Here is a 7,237-nt window from a genome sequence, read left to right as displayed (position 1 = left end):
AGGGTGAGATGTAAGGAGGGGCAGAGGAGGGTATAGTGAGATATTAGGGTGAGATGTAAGGAGGGGCAGTGGAGGGTATAGTGAGATATTAGGGTGAGATGTAAGGAGGGGCAGAGGGGGGTATAGTGAGATATTAGGGTGAGATGTAAGGGGGGGCAGAGGAGGGTATAGTGAGATATTAGGGCTGAGATGTAAGGAGGGGCAGAGGAGTGTATAGTGAGATATTAGGGTGAGATGTAAGGAGGGGTAGAGGAGGTTATAATGAGATATTAGGGTGAGGTGTAAGGAGGGGGCAGAGGAGGGTATAGTGAGATATTAGGGTGAGATGTAAGGAGGGGCAGAGGGGATAGTGAGATATGAGGGTGAGATGTAAGGAGGGGCAGAGGAGTGTATAGTGAGATATTAGGGTGAGATGTAAGGAGGGGCAGAGGAGTGTATAGTGAGATATTAGGGTGAGCTGTAAGGGGGGGCAGAGGGGGGTATAGTGACATAGGGTGAGATGTAAAGATGGGCAGAGGAGGGTATAGTGACATAGGGTGAGATGTAAGGAGGGGCAGAGGAGGGTATAGTGACATAGGGTGAGATGTAAGGAGTGGCAGAGGGGATAGTGAGATATTAGGGTGAGATGTAAGGAGGGGCAGAGGAGGGTATAGTGACATAGGGTGAGATGTAAAGATGGGCAGAGGAGGGTATAGTGACATAGGGTGAGATGTAAGGAGTGGCAGAGGGGTGTATAGTGATATATTAGGGTGAGATGTAAGGAGGGGCAGAGGAGGGTATAGTGAGATGTTAGGATGAGATGTAAGGAGGGGCAGAGGAGGGTATAGTGAGAAATTAGGGTGAGATGTAAGGAGGGGCAGAGGGGGGTATAGTGAGATATTAGGGTGAGATGTAAGGAGGGGCAGAGGGGGGTATAGTGAGATATTAGGGTGAGATGTAAGGAGGGGCAGAGGAGGGGATAGTGAGATATTAGGGTGAGATGTAAGGAGGGGCAGAGGAGGGTATAGTGAGATATTAGGGTGAGCTGTAAGGAGGGGCAGAGGAGGGTATAGTGACATAGGGTGAGATGTAAGGATGGGCAGAGGGGGGTATAGTGACATAGGGTGAGATGTAAGGATGGGCAGAGGGGGGTATAGTGACATAGGGTGAGATGTAAGGATGGGCAGAGGGGGGTATAGTGACATAGGGTGAGATGTAAAGATGGGCAGAGGAGGGTATAGTGACATAGGGTGAGATGTAAGGAGTGGCAGAGGGGATAGTGAGATATTAGGGTGAGATGTAAGGAGGGGCAGAGGAGGGTATAGTGACATAGGGTGAGATGTAAAGATGGGCAGAGGAGGGTATAGTGACATAGGGTGAGATGTAAGGAGTGGCAGAGGGGTGTATAGTGATATATTAGGGTGAGATGTAAGGAGGGGCAGAGGAGGGTATAGTGAGATGTTAGGATGAGATGTAAGGAGGGGCAGAGGAGGGTATAGTGAGAAATTAGGGTGAGATGTAAGGAGGGGCAGAGGGGGGTATAGTGAGATATTAGGGTGAGATGTAAGGAGGGGCAGAGGGGGGTATAGTGAGATATTAGGGTGAGATGTAAGGAGGGGCAGAGGAGGGGATAGTGAGATATTAGGGTGAGATGTAAGGAGGGGCAGAGGAGGGTATAGTGAGATATTAGGGTGAGCTGTAAGGAGGGGCAGAGGAGGGTATAGTGACATAGGGTGAGATGTAAGGATGGGCAGAGGGGGGTATAGTGACATAGGGTGAGATGTAAGGATGGGCAGAGGGGGGTATAGTGACATAGGGTGAGATGTAAGGATGGGCAGAGGGGGGTATAGTGACATAGGGTGAGATGTAAAGATGGGCAGAGGAGGGTATAGTGACATAGGGTGAGATGTAAGGATGGGCAGAGGGGGGTATAGTGACATAGGGTGAGATGTAAAGATGGGCAGAGGAGGGTATAGTGACATAGGGTGAGATGTAAGGAGGGGCAGAGGAGGGTATAGTGAGATATTAGGGTGAGATGTAAGGAGGGGCAGAGGAGGGTATAGTGAGATATTAGGGTGAGATGTAAGGAGGGGCAGAGGAGGGTATAGTGACATAGGGTGAGATGTAAGGATGGGCAGAGGGGGGTATAGTGACATAGGGTGAGATGTAAGGATGGGCAGAGGGGGGTATAGTGACATAGGGTGAGATGTAAAGATGGGCAGAGGAGGGTATAGTGACATAGGGTGAGATGTAAGGAGGGGCAGAGGGGGGTATAGTGACATAGGGTGAGATGTAAAGATGGGCAGAGGAGGGTATAGTGACATAGGGTGAGATGTAAGGAGGGGCAGAGGAGTGTATAGTGAGATATTAGGGTGAGATGTAAGGGGGGGCAGAGGAGGGTATAGTGACATAGGGTGAGATGTAAGGAGGGGCAGAGGGGGGTATAGTGACATAGGGTGAGATGTAAAGATGGGCAGAGGAGGGTATAGTGACATAGGGTGAGATGTAAGGAGGGGCAGGGGGTGATAAAAGTATTTCACACTCACACACGCAGTTGGTACGCTTGTCCACTAGATGGCAGTCCCTGCTGTACGATTTATTTTATTTATGTATATAACGTGTTACCGGGAAGTAATCTATTTCAAGTTACCTCTCATTTTCATGTATGTCCTGGGCACAGAGTTATGATGACAGATACATGGTTACAAATACATAGTTACATTAAGTGAGCAGGGTTATACATTATATACAAGACATTGCATGCACAGTTACAGATAATATATATTATAGGCGTATGTAACAGTTACAGATAATATATATTATAGGCGTATGTCACAGTTACAGATAATATATATTATAGGCGTATGTAACGGTTACAGATAATATATATATTATAGGCGTATGTAACAGTTACAGATAATATATATTATAGGCGTATGTAACAGTTACAGATAATATATATTATAGGCGTATATAACAGTTACAGATAATATATATTATAGGCGTATGTAACAGTTACAGATAATATATATTATAGGCGTATGTAACGGTTACAGATAATATATATATTATAGGAGTATGTAACAGTTACAGATAATATATATTATAGGCGTATGTAACAGTTACAGATAATATATATTATAGGCGTATGTAACAGTTACAGATAATATATATTATAGGCGTATGTAACGGTTACAGATAATATATATATTATAGGAGTATGTCACAGTTACAGATAATATATATTATAGGCGTATGTAACAGTTACACATAATATATATTATAGGCGTATGTAACAGTTACAGATAATATATATTATAGGCGTATGTAACAGTTACAGATAATATATATTACTAGCTGAGAGACCCGGCGTTGCCCGGGATGTAATTTTGGGGGGGCGTACGACAGGGTTAGGCTTCCCCCCCCCCTTGACAGCTAGGTGGGTGACTGAGTTGACTGAGTGTGTGGGTGACTGGGTGGGTGTGTGACACTTGACTGAGTGGGTGGGTGGGTTTGACTTTGGGTCGGTGGGTGGGTGACTTTGGGTCGGTGGGTGGGTGACTTTGGGTCGGTGGGTGGGTGACTTTGGGTCGGTTTGACTTTGGGTCGGTGGGTGTGTGACTTTGGGTCGGTGGGTATGTGGCTTTGGGTCGGTGGGTGGGTGACTTTGGGTCGGTTTGACTTTGGGTCGGTGGGTGGGTGACTTTGGGTCGGTGGGTGACTTTGGGTCGGTGGTGGGGTGGGTGAGTTGGGTCGGTGGGTGGGTGAGTGGGAGACTGACTGGGTGGGTGAGTGGGAGACTGACTGGGTGGGTGAGTGGGAGACTGACTGGGTGGGTGAATGGGTGACTGGGTGGGTGGGTGACTGACACTTGACTGACTGGGTGGGTGAGTGACTGACTGGGTGGGTGAGTGGGTGACTGACTGGGTGGGTGAGTGGGTGACTGACTGGGTGGGTGAGTGGGTGAGTGACTGGGTGGGTGAGTGGGTGACTGACTGGGTGGGTGAGTGGGTGACTGACTGGGTGGGTGAGTGAGTGACTGACTGGGTGGGTGAGTGGGTGACTGACTGGGTGGGTGAGTGGGTGACTGACTGGGTGGGTGAGTGGGTGACTGACTGGGTGGGTGAGTGGGTGACTGACTGGGTGGGTGAGTGGGTGACTGACTGGGTGGGTGACTGGGTGACTGACTGAATGGGTGACTGAATGGGTGGGTGACTGGGTGACTGAGTGGGTGGGTGACTGAGTGGGTGGGTGACTTGCTGAATGGGTGGGTGACTGGGTGACTGACTGAATGGGTGACTGGGTGACTGAATGGGTGGGTGACTGAGTGGGTGGGTGACTGAGTGGGTGGGTGACTGAGTGGGTGGGTGGGTGACTGGGTGAAAGTGGGTGACTGGGTGAAAGTGACTGGGTGGGTGACTGGGTGGGTGTGTGGGTGGGTGACTGGGTGGGTGTGTGGGTGGGTGACTGAGTGGGTGACTGAGTGGGTGACTGAGTGGGTGACTGGGTGGGTGACTGAGTGGGTGACTGGGTGGGTGTGTGGGTGACTGGGTGGGTGTGTGGGTGACTGAGTGAGTGAGTGGGTGGGTGACTGAGTGAGTGGGTGGGTGACTGAGTGAGTGGGTGGGTGACTGAGTGAGTGGGTGGGTGACTGAGTGAGTGGGTGGGTGACTGAGTGGGTGGGTGACTGAGTGGGTGGGTGACTGAGTGGGTGGGTGACTGAGTGGGTGGGTGACTGAGTGGGTGGGTGACTGAGTGGGTGGGTGACTGAGTGGGTGGGTGACTGAGTGGGTGGGTGACTGAGTGGGTGGGTGGGTGACTGGGTGGGTGAAAGTGACTGGGTGGGTGTGTGGGTGACTGGGTGACAGTGCGTGGGTGGGAGACGGTGTGTGACTTACCTTGACCCCGTGGCATCTGGCTGGGGCAGGAGGTGAGTTCGGGAAGCTGGGGGGGGTGGGGGCAAGAGTGGCAGGAGTCCCGCGCCGCGCTTCCCCTCTCCAGTAGCGGCGCACGTGATGGGGAGAGCAGGAGGCCCGGCCCGCGCTTCCCCTCTCCGGTAGCGGCGCACGTGATGGGGAGAGCAGGAGGCCTGGCCCGCGCTTCCCCTCTCCGGTAGCGGCGCACGTGATGGGGAGAGCAGGAGGCCCGGCCCGCGCTTCCCCTCTCCGGTAGCGGCGCACGTGAGGGGGAGTCCCGCGCCGCGCTTCCCCTCTCCGGTAGCGTCACACGTGATGGGGAGTCCCACACCGCGCTTCCCCTCTCCGGTAGCGGCGCACGTGATGGGGAGAGCAGGAGGCCCGGCCCGCGCTTCCCCTCTCCGGTAGCGTCACACGTGATGGGGAGAGCAGGAGGCCCGCGCCGCGAGGGGGAAGGAGCCTGGAGTTTGCTGCTGAGCAGCAGGGCCGCGCTTCCTCCGCGGCGCACGGTGAGGGTGATGGTGCGGCTGGGGATGTTGCGGAGCGTGGGGATTTGGGTGAGGTGGGGAGGGGGGAGAGAGTGAGGGGCACCGGGAGAGGAGGGGCACCGGGAGAGGAGGGGCACCGGGAGAGGAGGGGGGGGGGGTGTGTGGAAGGTGAGCTGCGGTCCAACTGACGGGGGAGAGTGTGTGTCCCTGTGTGTGTGTGTGTGTGTGTGTGTGTGTCCGTGTGTGTGTGTCCGTGTGTGTGTGTCCCTGTGTGTGTGTCCTTTGGCCGTCACTCCGCCTCAGGCCAATGAGAGGTGTGCGGGGGCGGCCCAAGGGACCAATGAGATTGCCGCTAGGGACACCGGACATCCAGGCAGGCAAACATACAGTGCTTTCACTAATATAGTATAAGATTTATATATACACATTGGTACATATTTATTTTTTGATTTTAATACATTTGTCAGTAATTTGACCAATAAAATAGTATGCAGCCACGTCACGACCAGTATGCAGCCACGTCACGACCAGTATGCAGCCACGTCACGGCCAGTATGCAGCCACGTCACGGCCAGTATGCAGCCACGTCACGGCCAGTATGCAGCCACGTCACGACCAGTATGCAGCCACGTCACGGCCAGTATGCAGCCACGTCACGGCCAGTATGCAGCCACGTCACGGCCAGTATGCAGCCACGTCACGGCACGACCAGTATGCAGCCACGTCACGGCCAGTATGCAGCCACGTCACGGCCAGTATGCAGCCACGTCACGGCACGACCAGTATGCCGCCACGTCACGACCAGTATGCAGCCACGTCACGGCACGACCAGTATGCAGCCACATCACGGCACGACCAGTATGCAGCCACGTCACGGCACGACCAGTATGCAGCCACGTCACGGCATGACCAGCATGCAGCCACGTCACGGCATGACCAGCATGCAGCCACGTCACGGCATGACCAGCATGCAGCCACGTCACGGCATGACCAGCATGCAGCCACGTCACGGCATGACCAGTATGCAGACACGTCACAGCATGACCAGTATGCAGCCACGTCACGACACGACCAGTATGCAGCCACGTCACGACCAGTATGCAGCCACGTCACGGCCAGTATGCAGCCACGTCACGGCACGACCAGTATGCAGCCACGTCACAGCCAGTATGCAGCCACGTCACGGCCAGTATGCAGCCACGTCACGGCACGACCAGTATGCCGCCACGTCACGACCAGTATGCAGCCACGTCACGGCACGACCAGTATGCAGCCACATCACGGCACGACCAGTATGCAGCCACGTCACGGCACGACCAGTATGCAGCCACGTCACGGCATGACCAGCATGCAGCCACGTCACGGCATGACCAGCATGCAGCCACGTCACGGCATGACCAGCATGCAGCCACGTCACGGCATGACCAGCATGCAGCCACGTCACAGCATGACCAGTATGCAGCCACGTCACGACACGACCAGTATGCAGCCACGTCACGACCAGTATGCAGCCACGTCACGGCCAGTATGCAGCCACGTCACGGCACGACCAGTATGCAGCCACGTCACAGCCAGTATGCAGCCACGTCACGGCCAGTATGCAGCCACGTCACGGCACGACCAGTATGCCGCCACGTCACGACCAGTATGCAGCCACGTCACGGCACGACCAGTATGCAGCCACATCACGGCACGACCAGTATGCAGCCACGTCACGGCACGACCAGTATGCAGCCACGTCACGGCATGACCAGCATGCAGCCACGTCACGGCATGACCAGCATGCAGCCACGTCACGGCATGACCAGTATGCAGCCACGTCACGGCATGACCAGCATGCAGCCACGTCACGGC

Source organism: Ascaphus truei, unplaced genomic scaffold, assembly GCF_040206685.1.
Source record: "Ascaphus truei isolate aAscTru1 unplaced genomic scaffold, aAscTru1.hap1 HAP1_SCAFFOLD_1764, whole genome shotgun sequence".
Classification (NCBI taxonomy): domain Eukaryota; kingdom Metazoa; phylum Chordata; class Amphibia; order Anura; family Ascaphidae; genus Ascaphus; species Ascaphus truei.
The sequence above is the reverse complement of the archived record's forward strand: the minus strand, read 5'-3'. Positions refer to the sequence as shown.